Source organism: Cyprinodon tularosa, unplaced genomic scaffold (genome assembly GCF_016077235.1).
Source record: "Cyprinodon tularosa strain WSP-4 unplaced genomic scaffold, ASM1607723v1 ctg12, whole genome shotgun sequence".
NCBI lineage: Eukaryota > Metazoa > Chordata > Actinopteri > Cyprinodontiformes > Cyprinodontidae > Cyprinodon > Cyprinodon tularosa.
The window spans coordinates 3,989,899-4,009,195 of NW_024038003.1; the positions used below are offsets into that span (position 1 = coordinate 3,989,899).

The window sequence follows — 19,297 nt, forward strand, 5'->3', positions numbered from 1 at the left end:
CCGATACTAATATAAAATACATCCAATAAGATTTGCACTAATTCCAACAAACTCTGATCCAGAATCACATTGTATTCTGGGTGATAGAGACAGAAAAATTGATTCAGCCTTATAGGCTCTGACAGCCAATCTAAGCAAAGTTAGTGTTAGGATTACAGTTATAAAGTCCGCTCTTTTTTTCCCTGTTTTTTTATTTTAAACAGGTAAAAAAAATCCTAAACAATGATTATGATTTTATATAAAATTTTATTTTATTTTAAAATGTATTTCAATTGAAACATGCATCCTAATATATTTTATCTCCATTCAATTTTTCTTTTTGTAATGTGTTTATGTATTTTAGCCTTCAGTTTTTATCTTAAGTTCCTTTACTGTGATTCCTGCACAGCACTTTGGTCGACCCTGGTTGTTTTAAATGTGCTTTATAAATAAAGTTTGAGTTGAGTTGAATTATCAATATCTACAAATATGAAAAGCTTTATATTCTAATATATTTTTATTAATTTTTCATATCAAACAGCCCTAGTTTTATTCAAGATAAACAGGAAATCAGTGGTATATGGAGCCTAGGTGGAAGTTCAACTGAAGAAACTAATTGCTCGCCTACATCCACCTGCAACCCAACCAATCAGCTCTGAACCAAACCTCCACAAAAGCCAATCGGCATCCGAAGATGATCTTTAAAGTCCTCCGATCCACCACTTGTCTCCTCCTGTGTGCAGGCGGTGGATGCGCTGTGTGACTTCATTCAGATGACACCGTTTCAACCCACCTCCAGCCCCTCCTTCAACATCGTAGCTAAAGCTTCATCAGTGTGTCATTCCTCCCAGACTCTTACTGCATTCGCGGGTCTCATTTCAACCGGTCCAGCAGAAGACCACCACGTTGAGCCTGGTTCTGCCAGAGGTTTCTTTCCCAACGGGGAGTTTTCCTCTCCACTGTCGCTTCATGCTTGCTCATCATGGACAGGTTCTCTTAACCTGTGTTATCTAACTGGACTTCCATCTTCCACGTCCCTGAATGAAGCTCTTGTATCAGCTTGCGCAATCCACTGGATCTCCCCATAAAGCTCAGCAGACCGTCTCTAAGCAGCAGTCTACAGACCGACCAACTTCATCTATCTCCACTCCACCACCAGTTTCAGGCCTGGGGGGAAACAACCCTATTCTTTGCTCCTGTTCATGCATATCAATCAAAATGAAGCGCTATGTTTCCTGCTGAGGTCTGAGCACCAAAGACAAAGTAATTGTATCAATAAATTTCTCCTAATTGTCTTTTCTCTTCGTATGAGTTTTTCAGATTGAAGTAATGTTATGATGATCAGACCTGGGCATTATGTTAAGGGAAGTCTCAACACTTTAAGCATAAGTAGAAGAAGCCATTTGAGAAGCTGGTTGTAGAAAGCAAATGTGATTTTAATTGAGAGTCGTTGTAGACAATATACATTCCAACGTATATGTGGAATATTGCAATCTAACACAAAATGTATTTGCAATGCGTGGTTTAATATGGCCACAAAGTTTGGTTCCAAATATTGACAAATTCTGTTTCTCCAAGCAAAATCCAAAACACTGAACAACACAATTTTTGCATTCAACTGTTAATAGCTTAAAGTCAGCAAAACATAATTTTAGTAGCAGGATAGTGGAATATTGGTTTTATTGTAAAAGAGGAATAAAAAGTAATAAAATAGAAGACTTAGCTTTAACATAAGGAACATTATCAGTCAAACCATTTAACAAAAATCAGTGAGGATTACCCAGCCAGTCCCCATAGTGACTCAGCAGCTTCTGTGAGTCTCTTTCTTGATGTGCACAGGCTGTGACATCACCCCCCAAACACATACACACATCCACCCATAGTGTGTCTGATTAGCAGCAGTTGTATTACTGCTGACAACTCCCTGTGTCAACACACCAGTCACAAAAACATGTAAATGCACATCTAGGACATTAGTATAAGGGAAAAGGTGCAGACAGTCAGCACAGCAGCCCATCCAATTTACTAACTCCACAAATCTGTCCAATGGGGATGTTTGTTAGGTTTTTGTATGATCAGGAAGGTCCTAACATTTAGAGAAACCTAAATCAAAAGGAGAAAAAAAGGAAACTGAATATAAAAGGAATGAATCTATAATAGATTATTCTATATGTCAATGCTTTCAAATCTCCATTTTTTGATGCATTCACTAACCTATTCAGACTGTGTGAGTTTCTGGTTCTGAAATGTGGCTGTTCGCACACATGCTGGCATCAGATTCGGGCTTTTCTGAATCCAGATTTCCCTCAGGGGAAAACTTCATGAGTAAGTGAGAAGAAACTGTTGTTCTTCAAATCATATTTGAAATGAGATTTTCTACAAGTTCAAAGGCAGGCAACATTTATTGTAAATATGATGAAAAATAAGCAATATCTTATAAGAAACTGCACGCATGAAAGCACCGTAATAAAATATTAATTTTGTATTCAACAAGAGCTCATTTGTGAGAAATAAAATTGCGCATTCCAAACATCAATAAAATTGTGGGATTAGTTAAAGGACAACTAGTATATGTTCTTATGAATGTTATATTCTGAAAACACAAAGCCTTTCACCTCTGAATGAAGAGCTTGTGGTACCGTCCTGAGCTGAGGGAACATGTTTTTAATGCATTAGTGAATTTGATGGAGGGACATTTTGTGCTGACCCATCCTTCATTCTGCTGTGCTGTCGGATGTCAGCTTTAATCTCAATCTCAGCCTTGCAGTCAGCTGGAGAGCATGACCTTTGCTGTTTCAACCACAGTTTAATGTTTGGTCAGTTTAGTCAACTTTTGATTTATTGCAAAGCCACTTGCAGTTTTACATTTACATTGTTGCTACTGTAAAAAAAATATATATATATCTATATCTATCTATCTATCTATCTATCTATCTATCTATCTATCTATCTATCTATCTATCTATCTATCTATCCAGGGGCGGATCTAGAAAAATATTTATGGGGTGGCAAGAGGGGGGCAGGAATTTTTTTAGGGGTGGCAACATATGGCATTTGTTTACACTGAATTTAATCACAGTTATCACAGTTTGGTGAGAATAGTATGTAGAGTACTAGTGTTTCATGTGAAACAGTTCATATTAATAATACATTATACAATGTGATCTCACTTAATAGGAGATAGAAGAATGATAACACTACTTCTAGAGGGGCCTTATGACAGGAAAGGTATTAAGGTAAGACACAGGTGCTGAGTCGCAGATGTGTGAGATTGACTGTCAGAGAGGCAGCTTTGCAGCATTTGCAGAAGAAGAAACGATAGAAAGAAAAAGTTACCCATCAGAGATCAATGGACTGAGCTGGAATAAAGTGAGCAGAACTACACAGTAGAAATAAATGGGTCAAGGCACCCAAACAAGGTACTGGACATCTATGTAATGTTTATTCTGAACACAGATTTACCCCATTTGTTCCTCAGTAACTTGACATACAGCAGTTAAGGCAACATGAAAGGGACATTTCATGCGTGTAAATATGCTGTAGATAGAGCTGTATATGGAGGACCAACTCCGCCATATTTAAAAATAAATACAGAAATAAATAAATGCTCAATAAATAAATAAGCATACAATTAATTGCCACCAAAAATACAATCAACAAATAAATGTAATTAGAAATTATATTATAATGGCAGGCAGAAATGTTAAAAGGGCAGGCAGAAAGAAATAGCGGCGAAGAAATAACTAGGGTAAAAAAATACAAAGGCAGAATAAAACAGACAAAAATATGATAACATGCATATAAATAAATACTTAAAAATATAAGTAATTAAAAAATGAAGTTGAAGATAATAAATGACAAAAAAAATAAATGAGGTAAATATTAAAAAGGCAAAGAAATAAAGAAGCCAATTAAAAGAGTTATATACCTTTATGACTAGCTGTATAATTTAATTTCTACTTACATTTATTTGTTGTTTGTATTTTTCGTGGCAATTAATTGTATGCTTATTTATTTATTAAGCATTTATTTATTTCTGTATTTATTTTTAAATATGGCAGAGTTGGTCCTCCATACTGCTGTATCAACAAATCAACAAAAAGGCGGGTTCTGTATGTTACATCAAAATCTCCACAAATCTGAAAAGAAGCAACATAAAAATACATTTTGCTTGTGAGTAGGTTCATACGGGTCATTTCTGGATAGTTTCATATTATATATACAAAAAAAGAAACAACAACACTGCTTCATATTAAGCAGGATTCACACCAGTATCACATTTTTAACTTTTAACACTTTTGGTTTTATTAAAGGAAATATTAGATTTTCTCAGGTGCCAAAACAAAATGTAGCAGCTCTGTAAAGGCTCACCAGAGAGCAGAACATAAAGTTAACATGACTATAACAGCTGAATGCAGTGATTTCCATGTTGCTCAGCAAAATGCTTCACAAATTTATTTAGATCCAAAGCCTTTGTGCGTTTTGATTTGAGTACAACCAAACTTGATAGTCTCTTTTCTGTCATAGTTGACCGCAAATATGTCTTTATGAGCCTGAAACGTCAGGCCTAACTAACATCATAGATAGAGAAATAACGTTCTGCAACCTGAATTTTATCATCTCAAAATCAGCATTGCAGCTATGCTAGCAACATTGTGCTTTTATTATGATTTAATTTCTCGATAGATAGTTAATCAGTTGTTACCTGTTTCATCCCGTGTCTCCTCTCCCCATGACCCCTGGCTCCCTCGCTTTGCCCCACTCGGTTTTCAAAACTAATCATTCTCAGTCGCTCTCGCGTCATCTCGTGCTGCATTCACTGCAGTCCGACATTAGAAATTAGCGGTCGTAATTCTCAAATGATCCATAATTTATAAGTCTCGCCACCCCTACAGCCAACTGGGGTGGCAGCTGGGGTGGCAAGGCTGTCATTTAGGGTGGCATTTGCCACCCCATGCCACCCCAGTAGATCCGCCTATGTATCTATCTATCTATCTATCTATCTATCTATCTATCTATCTATCTATCTATCTATCTATCTATCTATCTATCTATCTATATATATATATACCGTATATATATATATATACATATGTATATATATATGATTACCAGTTTTTGTTTTTTTTATTCCCGATTAATCTGCATCAAAGTTTAGGATTACCTTTAACATATTGTGTTAACAGACAAATGAGCTATCAGATAGCAGCTACACTGACGAAAACAAGAAATAACAGCAGTTGGAGTGTAACAAAACATCAGTTCTTATCGTCATATTGATTAAATGATTAACAATCTAATTACATTGCGGCAAAATAAAAATAAAAAAAAGCTCCAAATGGTCATCTTTAGGATACACAATCTCTGACATTTACATGTCATAATGTGAATAAGTGATGCCTTACTTTTAGTAAAAAGAACAATGCTGTTTTTATTTCAAAAGCCTGAGTTTTTACATAGATAGAAATAATTGTATTCGATGTGCATTTGATATCACACATTATCCATCGCAGATTTTTAACTGAACTCAATTAAAAATGGTAAAAGGAGAAATTTTATGATATCAGAAAACACTTTATCACCATTCAGATAAATTAATACAATACTGTAAGGCGATGCTTTTATACCCCCAGAGAACAGTTTTCCTTTAGCTTGTGGACAGAAACATTTATGATTGGGTAAAAAAAGCAACATGTAAACAAAACATACAGTAATTTAAAAATGATATACTTAGTTTGAGAAGGAAAACTATTCGATCCTTATTGTTACAAAAAACAATTGGAAAAACAGCAGAACAAACCAAAGACACAAAACCTAACCTACGTATGTCTGTCTTTCAAGTAATAAAATAATATCCTGACATGTATAAACAAATAGTATGTTTTTATAGTTGACTACCTGTTATAATGCTAACTTCAAACTGCATAAACAATAAACATCTCCACACAGAAGACGGATCCATCTGTAAAAAACATAGTAGTGACTGAAACCAAAACAAGGAAAAAGCCCAAAGTGATCGTAATACTGTACAAAACAAAGAGTTAAAACAAACAAGAAAAAATAAAAAAATAGATAACAACAAAATCCCTGGTGATGACAGAAGTGTGAAGGCCCCCATAGTGGCCCCTACCATTAAAGGGGCCAAATGGAAATAAAAAATGATATGATCCAGATTTCAGAATCTATCATTTGTATAAAACAAGTAAATACGGTATTAATATTCCCTAGACAGCATTTTGCTGTGTTATCACTTTCCCTTCAACAGTTTTATTGTAAAATCCACAATAAATAAATCAATTATATCAAACCCATATGATAATGACAAAAAGCGCGGATATAAAGAGGAATTTAGTTCATGTCTGGGTCAATCACGCAAGGCACAAAGAGCTCCAATAGAAACAGAATAATCATTTTAACTGAAAATAAAATAAGGTAAGAACTAACCTCATTGTACCATTTCTGCTTTGCCTCGGTGCTACAGCGGCTATTGGTTATATTGGCTTTCTATCCTCAGAGAAACCAGACTCCCAACATCCACTGAGGCAAAACAATCTATCCATTGATTTGCAGCCAATTAATTCCACCTTAAAGGGAAAAGTGTAAATAAAAAATACAGTTTCCTATTGCTGTTTGTTACTCCTGATAGAAATTATTTCCTTTGATTTCCAGACTCCAAACACAAGCCTAATATAAACCGATAATTCAATATGTCATGGTTTCAAAAACAGTGTTTGGATTGCCATCAATCTTCTGGTGCCGTTACAGCTGCATAGGTGTAAAACCTGCTAGTAATTTGGAGTGGGACTGAGGTGGCTGCGGTGTAATACATTTATGATATTGATATTAAAACTGGCTCATAATTACAAAAAAACACAGCAGCTACATATATCATATGAATGAAAAGGTTTGGTATATTTTGCACATTTCTAGGATTTTGGAGGTGTTAAATTTTCCTTTGTGTTTTGAACTTTGTTCAATAAATAGTAACATGGTGGAATCTTTGGTGTGTTGCTGCGTAAACTAAAAGGTTTGAGCAGACTGGGTTTAAAACCTTAGGAAGATCCAATCACAAAGTATTTAAAACCTCATTAATAAGAGTGTCTTTCCTTTCCATGACTGTAGTCGAAAACAATTCAGTAACCTTTAACTTGCACTTTCATTTTGATGTCAGACAGAAGCCTGAATGAGGAAAACAAGGTTTTGCAGCTTAAGTCTGAAGAAAAGTATTATGTTCATTGTCTTAAACATTAAGAATTATTTAGTAAATAGTGGGTCACATGATTAAAAACAGGGCAGAAGCAGAGCGGACTAATTGTAGAAATTAGTATGTTATATGACATTTTCATCCTGTGTTGTAATATTACCTCTAACTTTTACTCTTCTGAAGCAGGACTTATAAAAAGGAAAAAGTTTGGAACTGTATTAAATCACCTATATACATTTGATTAGACCTTTATTGATTGATGATCAAATATTCAAAAATAAAGTCGAAATTTCAAGACCGACACAATGACTTTAGTCAAGGATGTCAAACTGGGCTGATTGGGAAGTAAAATTATATTTGCAAATAATAAAGAGGTATTTGTGGGGAGCTATAATATTACAAGACAAAATACAAAAAAACATAACAGTGCCAACGAAAAGCAAACAGGAACCTAGAAATATTCAGCTAACACAAAAACATGACATTGTGAAATAGTCAGGATCAATATTGGTGCACATCTAGAGCTCAGTATAGTGTGCTTATTCTACTTTAGTCAAAAAGTTAAGTTTAAGTTCAAAGCAAACTTTTCAATTTTACAGTACAAATGCACAATATCAGAAATACAATCACAAAGGAATGCTGTCAATCTGTGTGTCATAAATGACATCTATCAATGCGTTGCATACAAATAGTTTTTATCAGTTGGGTAAACTGACCTTTGAAAGCTCGAAGTAGAGATTTATTTAGCCAAAATATTTAAGATCACAGACACTCAACTGCGTGATTATAGAGTCTTTGTTATAAATAAGTAATTAATTAAATTATTCTATTTATTGTTTTACATAATACACTTTCTTCATTCATCAGGGACTTATGTGCATGAAATCGTCAAACAAAGCTGGAAAAAAAATGGCCTATTTTAGTTAGAAGCCTCATAGAGGCTTGGACAGGATTCGCTGTTCCTCCAGAGTGAGAGGAGTCAGCAGAGGTGGCTCAGGCATCCGTTTTGGAAGAGGTCTCCCTTTGAAAGCTATGTGCCCCTGAAAGAAGACCCAAGGGAAGACCAGGGTAGATGGCTAGTTGCTCAGCTTAGACTGCCAAGGTGCTGCCCTCATGACCCGCTCCAAGATAAATCAGAAGACCACTTTGATAGACGTTATTAAGTAATATTAATAGAAAGAAAAAAAGCAAAGTCCTAGTAGTTTTGATGGGAAAACTACTTAATCAATAAAGACAATAACAAACTACAAGTAATACGATGGTAATAAATAAAATCATTATCTCTAATTGTCAGATTTATCTTGAAGTCTCTTAAGTGTAACAAGCTGGTTGGTTTTATATTGATGTGTTATTCAATAACTTCTTGAAGTTTTTTAATATATTTTCTCATCAATATTGTTGCTTAGAATTACAAATATTTCCTAAATGTGGCTGTACTTTGCATGTTGCCATTTTAGATTGATTGTCTAATGGTTTGATAGCAATCATGAAAACTGTGGGGGAAAAGGTTAAGAGGCCCCAAATATCTGCTGTTGATATGTTGGAACCTGGAGACGGATTTAAAAAAAAAAAAACAAATTTATAGTTATATAGTTAGTATCACAGGATCTAGGGCTACAGCTGACGGTTATGTTGCTAATCGATTAACCTGACAATTATTGTTTCGATTAATCGATTAATAATCGGACAGCAAAAGGTTCCTTAAAAAAATACATTTTACGAAATTGAACCAGCGAAACTGAAATTTTTCCACTTGAGGAGTTCTGGATAGAGCATAGTGAAATGACGCAAATGTTTTCCTATCTTAAATGCCAATTTTTTTTTTTTTTACAATTTTGGTATAATTACTGCTCAAGGTGGGTTGCTCTGTCAGGTAAAGGCACATTTTAGAGACTTTACACTCCAGTTAACTATTTCAATAGTTCATTAATCACGATTAATCCAATTCATTGTTTCAGCACTAATAGGAACCATCTTATTCCATCTTCACTCATACTATTATGGCTAACGATGTAAAAATGTAGAAAGGATCAACGTAGATTATTGATTTCTTTAATGATCTTTTCATTAGTTATAGATCAGTTGGTACAACTACCATTATCAGGAAGCATGGAAAACTGCTGTAATTCATTTTTAAAGAAGGCAAAGGCAGCATTTCTAGAAACAAAGAGATTTACTCAGATGTTAACCTTTACATTTGTCACTAATGCTCAATTGTTTCACTAACAGAATCCAGACATCGACCACAGGTTGTTTCATCCTGACGGTAAAGGAATTTGCATCTCCCTGGTGGAAATGTATATTGATTCTGAAAACAAGGATATGTATTCCTATTTTTTTTTAGATTTTGTTAATGATCTACTGTGAGGAAAAGTGGCCCATTTACTTGGTAATTTAGGTTTCATCTGTGGCTATAATATTTCATATTTTCATTTAACATGACCAAACTGGGATCATCACCAAAACAGACCTGAATAGTTTTTCTAATATTCTAAAACAATATTGGAACATATTACTATCTTATAATACATACCTGTACAGATTAAATTAGATGAGGCACAGTTAAACTAATCACAATGGAAGTGCAATGCATTGATATTACTGGGAGCATGATTAAGCAAATAAGCAATCCAAGATGAAACAGTTCTATTAATTGAGTCAATACTGTCATTAAACACTTTAGTAAATCACATGTTATGCACTGAGAGGATAGAGGCAGAGGCGTAGCCAGAAAATCCTAATAGGGGTGGCCAGTCAATAACCAATGTACACTGAGGGGTGGCCGAAAGGCACCAGAACCAGGAACGGTCACAACATGCATGTTTTCTAAATAAAGACAAACTATACTTTCCTTCAGCTTTTGCTAACAAATAGACGCATATATTTAAACATCATGCTGTGTAAATAAAAGGTATAGTGGACAAAATTCTTTCAGGTTTGAGTTCTGGGGCGAACATATTTCAGTTGTCATTACCTCCTTACCTACAAAAAAATTTAAATCTACTAAAATCCACATTTAATGATTTTTTTATGTTATTATTAAAGTAGTTATTTATGTATTATTTCACTGAAGACTCCTAGATGACTTGCAGAGGCACATAATTTTATCTTTACCCAAAATAGTTCAAAATTTAGCTCTGAAAAGAGCACAAATTCTGTATCTATCATCTTTAATGTTTGTATTTTGATGTGCATAATTAACCACAGTGTTTCTGTTGTAAAGTAGTTGTTAATATATGAAAAATGTAAATTTTTAATAAGTTTGAACATTCCCCTTCAGAGTACTACTGCTGCCACCATCTGTATTAGAGGGGGAAAATGGTAGGGGTGGCCAATGATTGGCTAAGGGTGTCCATGGCCAGCCCTGGCCCCCCATCTAGCTCTGCCCCTGGATAGAGGACAGACACACTGAGAAAAGAAAAATTCATGGCCATGGATTGACAACATTAACATTCAGAAGACACTGTGTGTATACTGCTTGTAGAGAGTGGGGATGGGGGGATTACTGTATAATGGCTGCCTTACTCTCTATAGAAAATCAGGCTGTTCTTGACTGCTGTAACATCTGAGAAATACTTTATGTAACAGGCTTTTTGTTTTTTTAGAAATCATCATAATTTATAATCTCCTTCTAACTGTAGTTCCTGGGACTATTACAGTCATGGGTGAATTGGAAGCAGAAAAACAAAATCAGACACTTTTTTTGTTCTCATGCATGATTCTTCTGCATAGCTCTAGGATAAATAGATCAGTATTCCCAGAATGTGTGGATTTTTTTCTCTTTTTTTCCTCAGTGGCAGTGCTGTACCATCCCGACTGCGGCATCTCCACCATAACAAAGAGACACGAATCCACGGACCTCTGCAAGACACAGCCCCCCCACACCCCCTTCTCCTCACACGCCCACTATCTGCTTGCTTTATTATAAGAAACACCAACAACAGCAAATATCTAACGAGCCGTCTGCATCATATTCCGAGAAAATTGCAAGGCCCCTATCAGCATCCCTGCACGCTTTAACCGTGTCATCGTTCATTTCTAATGGCGCAGGGCGAGAATACACGCAACCGTTGCGAATCACACGATGACACAACGTGGATCTGACTTTTCTAGTTAAATGAGACACTCACCGTTTGTATTCTTCTCTCACTGTGAATGTACTTCGTAAAGACAAGTATGTGTGATGGGGAATCTCTCCTCCTTTCTGCTGTTTGCAGAGCAGTCTGGTACCAAGACAAGGACACGCCCCCTTTCTGAACGGCTCAGCCAATCAGGAGGCGGCAGCATCAAGAATGGAGTGCTTGGAATCTGCAAACAGCGGACGCTGTTGATGCGTTCATTTACCTCAGTGGAATTAACAAACAATATGGGAGAAAGTTATAGGCTGTAATGTGTAAGATACAAACATGCAGATCTAAAGCTGAAACCGAGCAGCCTCTTTAGTACAAGACCCTAAAGATTGAGCTGAATTCTACTCTAATGTACCTACCAATGTCTGAACAATGTGCTGCTGTTCATTAACCATACATTTTAATAAACAAATAAAAAAATATATTTAAATATTTCTACACAACTAATCACTGTCAGCACAAAATGCCTATTCTAGTGATTACATGCAAGCCTCAAAATCCTTCAAACCCTTCATTATAAGCATCTTTAGTATTTATAGTAGAGTTGCAGAATGAGTCTGTCTTTTAATTTAATTCCTTTTTAAGTTTTGTATGTTTTCACTGCCTGTTTATTTGTTTTTAACCTTTATTTAACTAGGAAAAAATCCCATTGAGATTAAAAACCTCTTTTTCAAGGGAGTCCTGGCCAAGAGGCATAGATACATTAAAATAAATGACAGGTACATAAAAAACATATCAAGTCAAACAATTACAGATCATTAAGGCTGCTTCACATTATTTCACTTTCAACTTAAAAGCATTTAAAGATAAAAACACAGTCAATTCCCAGTTTTTTTTGTAAAAAATTCCACGCACAAGGAGCTGCATAGCTAAAGGCTTTTTTCCCAAGTTCTGTGCGGGCAAAAGGAACAGTGAGCAACACTTTTGGTGTTTTATTCAATTTGATTACCATATGCAACTAAAGAGGACTTCATTCTGATAAATACTGATTATGATTGCAGGGTTGCCATATGGGAGCTTTTGGTTTCTCATTCTCTCATGCTTCTCTTCAACATTTACTCTAAGAGAAGAAAGTGTCCTCACTGGAAAAAAATACCATCTTTTGCTCTCTGGTGTTTGTGATTATTAATTTAACATAACAGTAAATTAACCTCATTAATCTGCATGGAGGACTATGTTTAAAGCACCAAAGTATCCTGTTTTTGGGACATTTAAGGTTGTGTAATAACTTGATTGTAATTACAGCTACAATACTTTTCAACTGTCTGCGGTCCATATGCAACACTCACACTTTTTTAACACCTTTAATTATTATATAGCTCTATTACTATAGCTCTTGACAGTTCAAGAAGTATACAAACCTGTTCCAGCATAACATGTGTTACGGACATAAATTTTTTTGCTTTTGTTGTTTTCACATGAGAGATTTTTACCGTCAAACTAAAATAAATAACTATTAAAACACATTTAAGAATTAGATATTTTAAAATACATTTTTTTTCTCTAAAACAGTTATGGGCACACAAAAAAACAATAAATAAAAAAAGTAGGCTATACCACAAAACGTGTGTGTATGACTTTGAATTAATTAAGTAATTATAGACTGTTTTTTTATGCTTCAGAGCTATAGTGATTTTACACAATCCATTCCTCATGAAATATGACTATTATATCCAACTTTTTTTAACAGTCAACATTCAACTTTTGCATGTTGGGTTTAATATTGGTAGGAGAAAGAAAATCTAAATAATTAAATTACATTTGAAATCGAATGTTTGTGACTGACAAGAGCTGCTGTTTCTATCTGTGTCTGTCAAAAAGATTTGAGAGCAGAGATTTCAAATTGATTAACGCTTCTAAACATATTTACATATTGAGAAATATTTAAAATACGTATAAATCATAAAAAAATAATAGCATATTATCTGAAACTTTTTTGACTGCTCAAATTATTATTAGCCGTTTCTGAATCTGTGTTATTATAATAAAATAATTAATGGGAATATTTAAGCTTGAAAAGGTGTCATCTTTTGACACTTATGCATTCTCCTTCAGTATTCTGTTGGAAGAGAAAATATACAGTATGTTGAGTCTATGTATGGATGTCGGCTGTTTAGTTCTTCACATCAGCCACTTTTACTTCGGGAGTGAGGGAAACAAAAGCCAGTCTGGACAGTGGACTAACTGGATGCCCGTGGAGCTGCAGTATTGTAGCTACTAGCCAGATGACTGGCTGGCTTTGGGGATGTAGCGGTTTCCATAGGATTATCAAGGATTATGTCTCCCATTTGATGTGCCCTGTTTTATAATCTCTTCAAAATTCACATGTTGTGTACAATAAACAAGCACTAATATCCAAACATTCATGTCTGCCTCTAAATTTTTGTCCATTTTGTTGTTGCAGGAAATCTTTTATGATACAATCTGCCAAGCTAAAATATAGGAGTAAAAGTCTCTTTTTGACCAGGACAGGGGGATGTATCCAAATCTTCCCTTTAAACCAGCTTCTCTTCACTCTGTTCAATTTCTGTTCCTTTCTTCCTTCCTTCACTCCTAGTAAGCTAGAGGGTTATGTAATGTTCCTGGCAGCGTGAATGTCTGTCTCCCTCTCTGCCTTTCTCCATTAGCATATCTGTTTTGTCCAGCAAAAGTTCTGTCTGCTACACAATACATCTTTTCTCCATGTCACTTTCCCTTCTGTATATCAACCTCTGTATTCCTCAAATCGGCCACAGCTTTTAAAAAGTATATTGTTTTGTTTTGGAACTATATATAAAAAAATCTCTTGAAACCAATCATAGGTTCTCATAGGGCAGAGATTTATTGTTTGCCTTTTGTTATTCTGTATAAGGGAGACCAACATATGCAAAGACAAAATTTTTATTGTATTTATGGTTAAAAAAAATAACTAGTTTTTAGAAGTGACCTTTCCACTTTTTGACTGGGTGAGATCACTATATAGCAGTGCATATTTTTAAGTGGAAAGAAAATGTAATATTAAAATAGAAATCCTAAAAGGGTGGTACAGTATGCATTTATATTCTGGCCACCTTATTGTAGAAATCCCTGTCATGCAATCACAGTTTAAGATCTTTTGGGATATGTCAGCCCATTTTGGAACCATAGCAACTGAAATTTCTGTCAGAGAAACAGGACCACACTGGAAAACAGGCCGATCTCCAACATCTATTAACAAGGGTGTTGATAGAAGCAGCACAGCTGATGTTTTTTTCCAGGATGACGTCACAGCCAAACAGGAACAGACGAGGCAAAGCTACTCTGAGGAAAAGCAGAGAGAGCAGAAGGTTAGAGATTGAACTAACAGATTCTGCAGAATAGGAGAACAGAGAGAGAATGAAGCAGAATGATGAAATGGGGGTCCCTATGTCCTCCAAAAGTCTAAGCCTATAGCAGCATAACTATAGAGATAGCTCAGGATAACCTGAGCCACCCTAACTATAAGCTTTATCAAAAATGAAAGTTTTAAGCCTAGCCTTAAAAGTAGACAGGGTGTCTGCCTCACGGACTAAAACTGGTAGTTGGTTCCACAGGAGAGGAGCCTGATAACTAAAAGATCTGCCTCCCATTCTACTTTTAGAAATTCTAGGAACCACTAGTAAACCTGCAGATTGAGAGTGAAGTGCTCTGTTAGGAACATAAGGAACAATCAGATCTCTGATATAAGATGGAGCTTGGCCATTTAAGGCTTTATATGTGAGAAGGAGGATTTTAAATTCTATTCTTGATTTAACAGGAAGCCAATGAAGAGAAGCCAGGATAGGAGAGATATGATCTCTCTTTTTCATTTTCATTAGAACTCTGGCTGCAGCATTTTGGATCAGCTGAAGGCTTTTAACTACAGTTTGTGGACTTCCTGATAGTAAAGAATTACAATAGTCCAGCCTTGAAGTAACAAATGCATGGACTAGTTTCTCAGCATCACCCCTGGACAGGATATTTCTAATTTTTGCAATGTTCCTCAGATGAAAGAAGGAAATTCTAGAAACCTCTTTGATTGGTGCCCTTCTGGCACCAACAATCATGCCACGTTCAAAGTCACTCAAATCACCTTTTTTCCCCATACTGATGCTCGGTTTGAACTGCAGGAGATTGTCTTGACCATGTCTACATGCCTAAATGCACTGAGTTGCCGCCATGTGATTGGCTGCTTAGAAATTAAGTGTTAACGAGCAGTTGGACAGGTGTACCTAATAAAGTGGCCGGTGAGTGTATATATATATATATATAATTATTTATTTCTTTTTTGGAGGGGGTGGGGGTGTCACTGTAAGATTTTAAATTTCTTAATGCACTAGTTTGTACAAACTACTTTGCCGCAAACCACAAAACGCGCAAAACCATCATTTAAATAGGGCGTCTCCAACAGTTTTGCACCTGCCACCAGTTACGCAAACACTCATGTTAAATCACCCGCAAACCATGGTTCAGCCCCTCGTGCAAAATTCCAGTTTGCGAGCGCAAATTACTGCACGCAAAATTGGATCTTGATAAATCCGGCTCTATGTCTCTTGGCTGGGAGAGCCTGGGGCTTCCCCCACCTCAGCTGGAGGAATAGTCAGGGGAAAGGGAAATCTGGGAGTATCTGCGGAGACCACTGTCCCTGCAAGCTGCTCCCGGATAAGTGAAAGACAACAAGTACAGTCTGTTTTTTAATAGCTCTCCATAATTAATCCCTGATTGTCCTGGTGTGTGTCTTGGTCTTTGATTTCTTTGAACAACAGTTACTGCATATTTATGCAGGCAATCTGTTCCACACAGATAAACTATTATCAGCTGGATGATTTTTAATAAGGTATTCAAAGAAAAGTGAATGGATGTCAATGCATTTTATATTTTCAGTTTTATTCATAAAAAAAATACTAAAAAAAGGTAAACAATTTTCCTTATTTTTATAATTATCCACTACTCTGTATGGTCTATTGCATAAAATTAAAAAGAGTGGCGTTCCAAACTGAAAATTTTTGAAAGATACTCTTGTTGCACAGTACAAATGTTTCTTTGTGTGAAACACATCACAGTCTGCTGCTAAATAATACGGGTTCAGATTTTCTTCCTTATATTTGGGTGAATGCAGAATCAAGTCTGACAGATCAATTATTGCAACCAATATTACTCTTTTTTACTATGTACCATTTCACTGCATTTAACTCTTCAACACTCTCATGACCCAAATAGGAAATCATCCCCTGCTGTGTTGCTGCTGAGCCTTAACTTAGGGATTGACACAAATAGACATATGATGCCCATACCTTATTGCACAATAAATCACTATTGCACACATTTTACATTTTGTTTATGGGAGCATCCAGTGTGATTACTTAAAAAATCAAATACATTGTAAATACCAATGTTTTTCTGAGCATAGAACTGTGCTATCTTAAAGGTCATCAGTGGTTAGATGGGTAGAGCTATTCAATCAGCAAATATTGGGAAGATTGAGGAGGAACAGAAAGGAAGATTTAGGTTGAAGCTTCACAGGGGGTGTCTGGGTTTTAAGGGGGCAAGATTGTAAAGAGTTGGTTAAGAAGTGTGAGACAGGGGGCAGGAAGAATGCCATGTTCACTATGGACATGGTTTGGGGAAAGTTTGCATTGTATTCGGACAGTAGCTGACCCTTATCATCAACCTCAGGTGATATCTAACGTGATATCTATCTGTTGCTATCTTTATGATTGCGCTTGTTAGCTTAATATGCATGACAAAGCGCTTATCCAGTTTTTGACTATTTTGTTACAAAATAACTAATTTCTAAAGAATATTCAAAAATAAAATGAGAAACAATGAGGGACAGGCAAAGATAAAAGCATTCCATTTTATTTCTATTACAATTTATTTGTAAGTTTGATCCTTGTTTAAAAAGATAACTTGTTTATGTAAAGACATTACATGACAGGAATTGTGGGAATTTCTGTGTTGCTTTCAAGCGAAATAATTGGGTGTTAATATGTCAGTCCAAAGCCAGAATAGGAGAGATAAAAAAAAATAGTCGACATATCTAGACATATTTTATTGCTTTTTTATCCGCTTAACTGTCTAAACTTTTTCAAGACTTTTTCTTTCATTTACAGAAACAGGACATATGCAAGTAGCCATCAATAATGAGCTTAAATGTTTTTGGACATGCCTTTACAAACATGAATTTGGTCCAAATCCATTTAATTCTCTAAACTAGACTGGCCCCTTGTGGACACTATCCAGACATGCAACCAATTTCCTTATATTCGGTGACATATTTTATGGAGAAAAGTAGATACATACATTTTATTTTAAAAAAATGTGCTTTCCTAGGTGTAATTAAATGTTACCTGCCCTAATAACTGGGACATTTAGGTGATGACCTACCTTTCAAGAGAAATCATACACTAGAAAAAGGATTAGTATGAATAGCCATCTGTTGCTGGTGCTCCACAGGGATGGAGGCGTCAGAGGTCCTTGACAAAGAATTCAAAGAGAGGCAGCTAAGTATATCAGTGAAATTAATTTATAAAAACTGTTCTTGACGAGAAAGTCAAATGGCAAATTTAATCCTAAACTCTTCTGTAAGAAAATATAAGGAATAGGAAGTGGTGATAATTGCATTCTTATTACATTTTACTTGTCAAGAAGCAGCAGTTTGAGCTTAGAGGTGTGAAAAACCTTATTTATCAAGGTCCACCATAACATGGTGTTGGAGCTATTTATTCTTTATTTCTTTATTTATTTGAATTGTGTTAATTCCTAAACTTATATATTTTTTGTATTATTTACAGACTTAATTTATAGGTTAATTGTTGCATTTTTGTGCATCTATTTTTTGTTGTTTTATTATTTTTCTTTATTTTATGTAAAACAGGAAGAAATGTGGGCGGTCCACTTTCTATAATTGTAGGAGCCTGGTAAGGACCAGCAGGCATTTGGGTTAGGGGCCTATGGGTTTTTACCAGTGCAAGAGAGGTAACAGGGCAAGGAAAGTTTGAACTCTGTAATGTGACAAAATATAGGAAATAAATCAACTAAACATCTACAAGTTTGGACTTCCACTTCTTTTGCCTGCGTCAAGAAAACGTGACCCCAGTGCCTATAGTGGCTTATTGGAACTTAATTGGATGTTTGGTTTGACAAACAATTGCCACTACACATGGGTTAAGCTATTTTATGTAATAGGGCAAAATAGACCTGGTGCTGCAATTTAGATTATGTGTGCACATTAGAAGAATTCACAAATAGTAAACTACAGCTATAAATTTGAATGTACACATAGAAGATTGTATAGATATTCACTGGTCTGCCTACACACTACCATTCTGTGTCCAGTCTCCTGGTTTTGACAGGTCTTTTAAGGGGTTTGTTTTATTGAAGTGAGATGTTTTTATGAGCATCTCAAAAACTTTCTGATCAAAATAAATTTTTGTAAGTGTGGATCCTGAAATATGTGAACAGTTACCATTACCTTCATCCCTACATCCCTTTTTTTGGATTTTGGATATTCCAGTTACAAAACACCTAATGTCTGACATTTAGTTTAAGGGTTTTAGTGACAGTGAAGGGTTTCACTAATGATTATTTTGCAATTTGATTAGTCTGTTGATAATTTTTTTAAACTAAATGATTAATAATTGGATAGCAAAAAGTTCCATAAAGCAGACCTTTCACGAAATTTAAGAAGTTGAAAAAAGCTTTTCCAGGGTCGCTCTGTCAGCTAAAGGCATGTTTTAGAGTGTCTATACTCCAGTGAACGATTAATCTGTGAGTAACCACAAACACACTACATTATATTACATACCAACCTGCTGACAAAAAGAGCACAAAAAAAAAAAAAAAACCCCAACAACATAGGAGTGTAAAACACACAAAGAAATAAACGATTTGGTCAGATGAGTTCTTTAGCAGGAATATTTGGGAAAGCGATAGTCACTTTTATGGTAGAAGATATAGAGCCTTTTCCTCTTCATAAGGCCTTAAAATTCTTCTTGGAATGCATGGC

General features: G+C 35.4%; 1 protein-coding gene across 1 annotated transcript in view; it reads right to left on the minus strand.

Moving 5' to 3' along the window:
- map4l (microtubule associated protein 4 like) overlaps positions 1-11,419 on the minus strand; it is a 105,229-nt gene extending 93,810 nt beyond the window's left edge. Inside the window, exon 1 of the mRNA XM_038271748.1 lies at positions 11,314-11,419. The gene's annotated coding sequence lies outside the window, so the exon portion shown is untranslated. The remainder of the gene's footprint in view (positions 1-11,313) is intronic.
- Positions 11,420-19,297: the final 7,878 nt, after the last annotated feature.